This window comes from Dermacentor silvarum, chromosome 3 (assembly GCF_013339745.2).
Source record: "Dermacentor silvarum isolate Dsil-2018 chromosome 3, BIME_Dsil_1.4, whole genome shotgun sequence".
NCBI classification, from domain to species: domain Eukaryota; kingdom Metazoa; phylum Arthropoda; class Arachnida; order Ixodida; family Ixodidae; genus Dermacentor; species Dermacentor silvarum.
This window is the reverse complement of record NC_051156.1, coordinates 36,457,390-36,465,886: the sequence shown is the minus strand read 5'-3', so window position 1 is coordinate 36,465,886 and position 8,497 is coordinate 36,457,390. Positions and strand designations below refer to the sequence as shown.

General features: G+C 51.5%; 1 non-coding gene across 1 annotated transcript; it reads left to right on the top strand.

Moving 5' to 3' along the window:
- Window positions 1–362: 362 nt before the first annotated feature.
- On the top strand, window positions 363–437 carry Trnaf-gaa (transfer RNA phenylalanine (anticodon GAA)). Its single transcript has one exon. It is a non-coding gene; the product is annotated as a tRNA-Phe (tRNA).
- The last annotated feature ends 8,060 nt before the right edge of the window (window positions 438–8,497 follow it).

The window sequence follows — 8,497 nt, the reverse complement described above, 5'->3', positions numbered from 1 at the left end:
GATTTCCGCTGAACTATTACGTCATACACTTGCCTTTGCTTCGAGTTGTCGACAAATTCGACTTCGCCCTGCCATCTGCTAGCCGCCTGGTTAGCTCAGATGGTAGAGCGGCTGCCCCGGAAAGGCGGTGGTCCCGGGTTCGAGTCCCGGACCAGGACGAATTTTTCTTCAACTGCGAGGCTTTCTTTCGAGGAACCCGGTTGGGTTTCCATTGTAGCAAATTGCTACATTTGGGTGGATGTCTCAGTTTCCCTTTAATTACTTATCTCCACCTAGCGGATTTCCGCTGAACTATTACGTCATACACTTGCCTTTGCTTCGAGTTGTCGACAAATTCGACTTCGCCCTGCCATCTGCTAGCCGCCTGGTTAGCTCAGATGGTTGAGCGGCTGCCCCGAAAAGGCGGTGGTCCCGGGTTCGAGTCCCGGACCAGGACGAATTTTTCTTCAACTGCGAGGCTTTCTTTCGAGGAACCCGGTTGGGTTTCCATTGTAGCAAATTGCTACATTTGGGTGGATGTCTCAGTTTCCCTTTAATTACTTATTTCCACCTAGCGGATTTCCGCTGAACTATTACGTCATACACTTGCCTTTGCTTCGAGTTGTCGACAAATTCGACTTCGCCCTGCCATCTGCTAGCCGCCTGGTTAGCTCAGATGGTTGAGCGGCTGCCCCGGAAAGGCGGTGGTCCCGGGTTCGAGTCCCGGACCAGGACGAATTTTTCTTCAACTGCGAGGCTTTCTTTCGAGGAACCCGGTTGGGTTTCCATTGTAGCAAATTGCTACATTTGGGTGGATGTCTCAGTTTCCCTTTAATTACTTATCTCCACCTAGCGGATTTCCGCTGAACTATTACGTCATACACTTGCCTTTGCTTCGAGTTGTCGACAAATTCGACTTCGCCCTGCCATCTGCTAGCCGCCTGGTTAGCTCAGATGGTTGAGCGGCTGCCCCGGAAAGGCGGTGGTCCCGGGTTCGAGTCCCGGACCAGGACGAATTTTTCTTCAACTGCGAGGCTTTCTTTCGAGGAACCCGGTTGGGTTTCCATTGTAGCAAATTGCTACATTTGGGTGGATGTCTCAGTTTCCCTTTAATTACTTATCTCCACCTAGCGGATTTCCGCTGAACTATTACGTCATACACTTGCCTTTGCTTCGAGTTGTCGACAAATTCGACTTCGCCCTGCCATCTGCTAGCCGCCTGGTTAGCTCAGATGGTAGAGCGGCTGCCCCGGAAAGGCGGTGGTCCCGGGTTCGAGTCCCGGACCAGGACGAATTTTTCTTCAACTGCGAGGCTTTCTTTCGAGGAACCCGGTTGGGTTTCCATTGTAGCAAATTGCTACATTTGGGTGGATGTCTCAGTTTCCCTTTAATTACTTATCTCCACCTAGCGGATTTCCGCTGAACTATTACGTCATACACTTGCCTTTGCTTCGAGTTGTCGACAAATTCGACTTCGCCCTGCCATCTGCTAGCCGCCTGGTTAGCTCAGATGGTAGAGCGGCTGCCCCGGAAAGGCGGTGGTCCCGGGTTCGAGTCCCGGACCAGGACGAATTTTTCTTCAACTGCGAGGCTTTCTTTCGAGGAACCCGGTTGGGTTTCCATTGTAGCAAATTGCTACATTTGGGTGGATGTCTCAGTTTCCCTTTAATTACTTATCTCCACCTAGCGGATTTCCGCTGAACTATTACGTCATACACTTGCCTTTGCTTCGAGTTGTCGACAAATTCGACTTCGCCCTGCCATCTGCTAGCCGCCTGGTTAGCTCAGATGGTTAGAGCGGCTGCCCCGGAAAGGCGGTGGTCCCGGGTTCGAGTCCCGGACCAGGACGAATTTTTCTTCAACTGCGAGGCTTTCTTTCGAGGAACCCGGTTGGGTTTCCATTGTAGCAAATTGCTACATTTGGGTGGATGTCTCAGTTTCCCTTTAATTACTTATCTCCACCTAGCGGATTTCCGCTGAACTATTACGTCATACACTTGCCTTTGCTTCGAGTTGTCGACAAATTCGACTTCGCCCTGCCATCTGCTAGCCGCCTGGTTAGCTCAGATGGTTAGAGCGGCTGCCCCGGAAAGGCGGTGGTCCCGGGTTCGAGTCCCGGACCAGGACGAATTTTTCTTCAACTGCGAGGCTTTCTTTCGAGGAACCCGGTTGGGTTTCCATTGTAGCAAATTGCTACATTTGGGTGGATGTCTCAGTTTCCCTTTAATTACTTATCTCCACCTAGCGGATTTCCGCTGAACTATTACGTCATACACTTGCCTTTGCTTCGAGTTGTCGACAAATTCGACTTCGCCCTGCCATCTGCTAGCCGCCTGGTTAGCTCAGATGGTAGAGCGGCTGCCCCGGAAAGGCGGTGGTCCCGGGTTCGAGTCCCGGACCAGGACGAATTTTTCTTCAACTGCGAGGCTTTCTTTCGAGGAACCCGGTTGGGTTTCCATTGTAGCAAATTGCTACATTTGGGTGGATGTCTCAGTTTCCCTTTAATTACTTATCTCCACCTAGCGGATTTCCGCTGAACTATTACGTCATACACTTGCCTTTGCTTCGAGTTGTCGACAAATTCGACTTCGCCCTGCCATCTGCTAGCCGCCTGGTTAGCTCAGATGGTTAGAGCGGCTGCCCCGGAAAGGCGGTGGTCCCGGGTTCGAGTCCCGGACCAGGACGAATTTTTCTTCAACTGCGAGGCTTTCTTTCGAGGAACCCGGTTGGGTTTCCATTGTAGCAAATTGCTACATTTGGGTGGATGTCTCAGTTTCCCTTTAATTACTTATCTCCACCTAGCGGATTTCCGCTGAACTATTACGTCATACACTTGCCTTTGCTTCGAGTTGTCGACAAATTCGACTTCGCCCTGCCATCTGCTAGCCGCCTGGTTAGCTCAGATGGTAGAGCGGCTGCCCCGGAAAGGCGGTGGTCCCGGGTTCGAGTCCCGGACCAGGACGAATTTTTCTTCAACTGCGAGGCTTTCTTTCGAGGAACCCGGTTGGGTTTCCATTGTAGCAAATTGCTACATTTGGGTGGATGTCTCAGTTTCCCTTTAATTACTTATCTCCACCTAGCGGATTTCCGCTGAACTATTACGTCATACACTTGCCTTTGCTTCGAGTTGTCGACAAATTCGACTTCGCCCTGCCATCTGCTAGCCGCCTGGTTAGCTCAGATGGTAGAGCGGCTGCCCCGGAAAGGCGGTGGTCCCGGGTTCGAGTCCCGGACCAGGACGAATTTTTCTTCAACTGCGAGGCTTTCTTTCGAGGAACCCGGTTGGGTTTCCATTGTAGCAAATTGCTACATTTGGGTGGATGTCTCAGTTTCCCTTTAATTACTTATCTCCACCTAGCGGATTTCCGCTGAACTATTACGTCATACACTTGCCTTTGCTTCGAGTTGTCGACAAATTCGACTTCGCCCTGCCATCTGCTAGCCGCCTGGTTAGCTCAGATGGTAGAGCGGCTGCCCCGGAAAGGCGGTGGTCCCGGGTTCGAGTCCCGGACCAGGACGAATTTTTCTTCAACTGCGAGGCTTTCTTTCGAGGAACCCGGTTGGGTTTCCATTGTAGCAAATTGCTACATTTGGGTGGATGTCTCAGTTTCCCTTTAATTACTTATCTCCACCTAGCGGATTTCCGCTGAACTATTACGTCATACACTTGCCTTTGCTTCGAGTTGTCGACAAATTCGACTTCGCCCTGCCATCTGCTAGCCGCCTGGTTAGCTCAGATGGTAGAGCGGCTGCCCCGGAAAGGCGGTGGTCCCGGGTTCGAGTCCCGGACCAGGACGAATTTTTCTTCAACTGCGAGGCTTTCTTTCGAGGAACCCGGTTGGGTTTCCATTGTAGCAAATTGCTACATTTGGGTGGATGTCTCAGTTTCCCTTTAATTACTTATCTCCACCTAGCGGATTTCCGCTGAACTATTACGTCATACACTTGCCTTTGCTTCGAGTTGTCGACAAATTCGACTTCGCCCTGCCATCTGCTAGCCGCCTGGTTAGCTCAGATGGTTAGAGCGGCTGCCCCGGAAAGGCGGTGGTCCCGGGTTCGAGTCCCGGACCAGGACGAATTTTTCTTCAACTGCGAGGCTTTCTTTCGAGGAACCCGGTTGGGTTTCCATTGTAGCAAATTGCTACATTTGGGTGGATGTCTCAGTTTCCCTTTAATTACTTATCTCCACCTAGCGGATTTCCGCTGAACTATTACGTCATACACTTGCCTTTGCTTCGAGTTGTCGACAAATTCGACTTCGCCCTGCCATCTGCTAGCCGCCTGGTTAGCTCAGATGGTAGAGCGGCTGCCCCGGAAAGGCGGTGGTCCCGGGTTCGAGTCCCGGACCAGGACGAATTTTTCTTCAACTGCGAGGCTTTCTTTCGAGGAACCCGGTTGGGTTTCCATTGTAGCAAATTGCTACATTTGGGTGGATGTCTCAGTTTCCCTTTAATTACTTATCTCCACCTAGCGGATTTCCGCTGAACTATTACGTCATACACTTGCCTTTGCTTCGAGTTGTCGACAAATTCGACTTCGCCCTGCCATCTGCTAGCCGCCTGGTTAGCTCAGATGGTAGAGCGGCTGCCCCGGAAAGGCGGTGGTCCCGGGTTCGAGTCCCGGACCAGGACGAATTTTTCTTCAACTGCGAGGCTTTCTTTCGAGGAACCCGGTTGGGTTTCCATTGTAGCAAATTGCTACATTTGGGTGGATGTCTCAGTTTCCCTTTAATTACTTATCTCCACCTAGCGGATTTCCGCTGAACTATTACGTCATACACTTGCCTTTGCTTCGAGTTGTCGACAAATTCGACTTCGCCCTGCCATCTGCTAGCCGCCTGGTTAGCTCAGATGGTTAGAGCGGCTGCCCCGGAAAGGCGGTGGTCCCGGGTTCGAGTCCCGGACCAGGACGAATTTTTCTTCAACTGCGAGGCTTTCTTTCGAGGAACCCGGTTGGGTTTCCATTGTAGCAAATTGCTACATTTGGGTGGATGTCTCAGTTTCCCTTTAATTACTTATCTCCACCTAGCGGATTTCCGCTGAACTATTACGTCATACACTTGCCTTTGCTTCGAGTTGTCGACAAATTCGACTTCGCCCTGCCATCTGCTAGCCGCCTGGTTAGCTCAGATGGTAGAGCGGCTGCCCCGGAAAGGCGGTGGTCCCGGGTTCGAGTCCCGGACCAGGACGAATTTTTCTTCAACTGCGAGGCTTTCTTTCGAGGAACCCGGTTGGGTTTCCATTGTAGCAAATTGCTACATTTGGGTGGATGTCTCAGTTTCCCTTTAATTACTTATCTCCACCTAGCGGATTTCCGCTGAACTATTACGTCATACACTTGCCTTTGCTTCGAGTTGTCGACAAATTCGACTTCGCCCTGCCATCTGCTAGCCGCCTGGTTAGCTCAGATGGTAGAGCGGCTGCCCCGGAAAGGCGGTGGTCCCGGGTTCGAGTCCCGGACCAGGACGAATTTTTCTTCAACTGCGAGGCTTTCTTTCGAGGAACCCGGTTGGGTTTCCATTGTAGCAAATTGCTACATTTGGGTGGATGTCTCAGTTTCCCTTTAATTACTTATCTCCACCTAGCGGATTTCCGCTGAACTATTACGTCATACACTTGCCTTTGCTTCGAGTTGTCGACAAATTCGACTTCGCCCTGCCATCTGCTAGCCGCCTGGTTAGCTCAGATGGTAGAGCGGCTGCCCCGGAAAGGCGGTGGTCCCGGGTTCGAGTCCCGGACCAGGACGAATTTTTCTTCAACTGCGAGGCTTTCTTTCGAGGAACCCGGTTGGGTTTCCATTGTAGCAAATTGCTACATTTGGGTGGATGTCTCAGTTTCCCTTTAATTACTTATCTCCACCTAGCGGATTTCCGCTGAACTATTACGTCATACACTTGCCTTTGCTTCGAGTTGTCGACAAATTCGACTTCGCCCTGCCATCTGCTAGCCGCCTGGTTAGCTCAGATGGTTAGAGCGGCTGCCCCGGAAAGGCGGTGGTCCCGGGTTCGAGTCCCGGACCAGGACGAATTTTTCTTCAACTGCGAGGCTTTCTTTCGAGGAACCCGGTTGGGTTTCCATTGTAGCAAATTGCTACATTTGGGTGGATGTCTCAGTTTCCCTTTAATTACTTATCTCCACCTAGCGGATTTCCGCTGAACTATTACGTCATACACTTGCCTTTGCTTCGAGTTGTCGACAAATTCGACTTCGCCCTGCCATCTGCTAGCCGCCTGGTTAGCTCAGATGGTAGAGCGGCTGCCCCGGAAAGGCGGTGGTCCCGGGTTCGAGTCCCGGACCAGGACGAATTTTTCTTCAACTGCGAGGCTTTCTTTCGAGGAACCCGGTTGGGTTTCCATTGTAGCAAATTGCTACATTTGGGTGGATGTCTCAGTTTCCCTTTAATTACTTATCTCCACCTAGCGGATTTCCGCTGAACTATTACGTCATACACTTGCCTTTGCTTCGAGTTGTCGACAAATTCGACTTCGCCCTGCCATCTGCTAGCCGCCTGGTTAGCTCAGATGGTAGAGCGGCTGCCCCGGAAAGGCGGTGGTCCCGGGTTCGAGTCCCGGACCAGGACGAATTTTTCTTCAACTGCGAGGCTTTCTTTCGAGGAACCCGGTTGGGTTTCCATTGTAGCAAATTGCTACATTTGGGTGGATGTCTCAGTTTCCCTTTAATTACTTATCTCCACCTAGCGGATTTCCGCTGAACTATTACGTCATACACTTGCCTTTGCTTCGAGTTGTCGACAAATTCGACTTCGCCCTGCCATCTGCTAGCCGCCTGGTTAGCTCAGATGGTAGAGCGGCTGCCCCGGAAAGGCGGTGGTCCCGGGTTCGAGTCCCGGACCAGGACGAATTTTTCTTCAACTGCGAGGCTTTCTTTCGAGGAACCCGGTTGGGTTTCCATTGTAGCAAATTGCTACATTTGGGTGGATGTCTCAGTTTCCCTTTAATTACTTATCTCCACCTAGCGGATTTCCGCTGAACTATTACGTCATACACTTGCCTTTGCTTCGAGTTGTCGACAAATTCGACTTCGCCCTGCCATCTGCTAGCCGCCTGGTTAGCTCAGATGGTAGAGCGGCTGCCCCGGAAAGGCGGTGGTCCCGGGTTCGAGTCCCGGACCAGGACGAATTTTTCTTCAACTGCGAGGCTTTCTTTCGAGGAACCCGGTTGGGTTTCCATTGTAGCAAATTGCTACATTTGGGTGGATGTCTCAGTTTCCCTTTAATTACTTATCTCCACCTAGCGGATTTCCGCTGAACTATTACGTCATACACTTGCCTTTGCTTCGAGTTGTCGACAAATTCGACTTCGCCCTGCCATCTGCTAGCCGCCTGGTTAGCTCAGATGGTAGAGCGGCTGCCCCGGAAAGGCGGTGGTCCCGGGTTCGAGTCCCGGACCAGGACGAATTTTTCTTCAACTGCGAGGCTTTCTTTCGAGGAACCCGGTTGGGTTTCCATTGTAGCAAATTGCTACATTTGGGTGGATGTCTCAGTTTCCCTTTAATTACTTATCTCCACCTAGCGGATTTCCGCTGAACTATTACGTCATACACTTGCCTTTGCTTCGAGTTGTCGACAAATTCGACTTCGCCCTGCCATCTGCTAGCCGCCTGGTTAGCTCAGATGGTTAGAGCGGCTGCCCCGGAAAGGCGGTGGTCCCGGGTTCGAGTCCCGGACCAGGACGAATTTTTCTTCAACTGCGAGGCTTTCTTTCGAGGAACCCGGTTGGGTTTCCATTGTAGCAAATTGCTACATTTGGGTGGATGTCTCAGTTTCCCTTTAATTACTTATCTCCACCTAGCGGATTTCCGCTGAACTATTACGTCATACACTTGCCTTTGCTTCGAGTTGTCGACAAATTCGACTTCGCCCTGCCATCTGCTAGCCGCCTGGTTAGCTCAGATGGTAGAGCGGCTGCCCCGGAAAGGCGGTGGTCCCGGGTTCGAGTCCCGGACCAGGACGAATTTTTCTTCAACTGCGAGGCTTTCTTTCGAGGAACCCGGTTGGGTTTCCATTGTAGCAAATTGCTACATTTGGGTGGATGTCTCAGTTTCCCTTTAATTACTTATCTCCACCTAGCGGATTTCCGCTGAACTATTACGTCATACACTTGCCTTTGCTTCGAGTTGTCGACAAATTCGACTTCGCCCTGCCATCTGCTAGCCGCCTGGTTAGCTCAGATGGTAGAGCGGCTGCCCCGGAAAGGCGGTGGTCCCGGGTTCGAGTCCCGGACCAGGACGAATTTTTCTTCAACTGCGAGGCTTTCTTTCGAGGAACCCGGTTGGGTTTCCATTGTAGCAAATTGCTACATTTGGGTGGATGTCTCAGTTTCCCTTTAATTACTTATCTCCACCTAGCGGATTTCCGCTGAACTATTACGTCATACACTTGCCTTTGCTTCGAGTTGTCGACAAATTCGACTTCGCCCTGCCATCTGCTAGCCGCCTGGTTAGCTCAGATGGTAGAGCGGCTGCCCCGGAAAGGCGGTGGTCCCGGGTTCGAGTCCCGG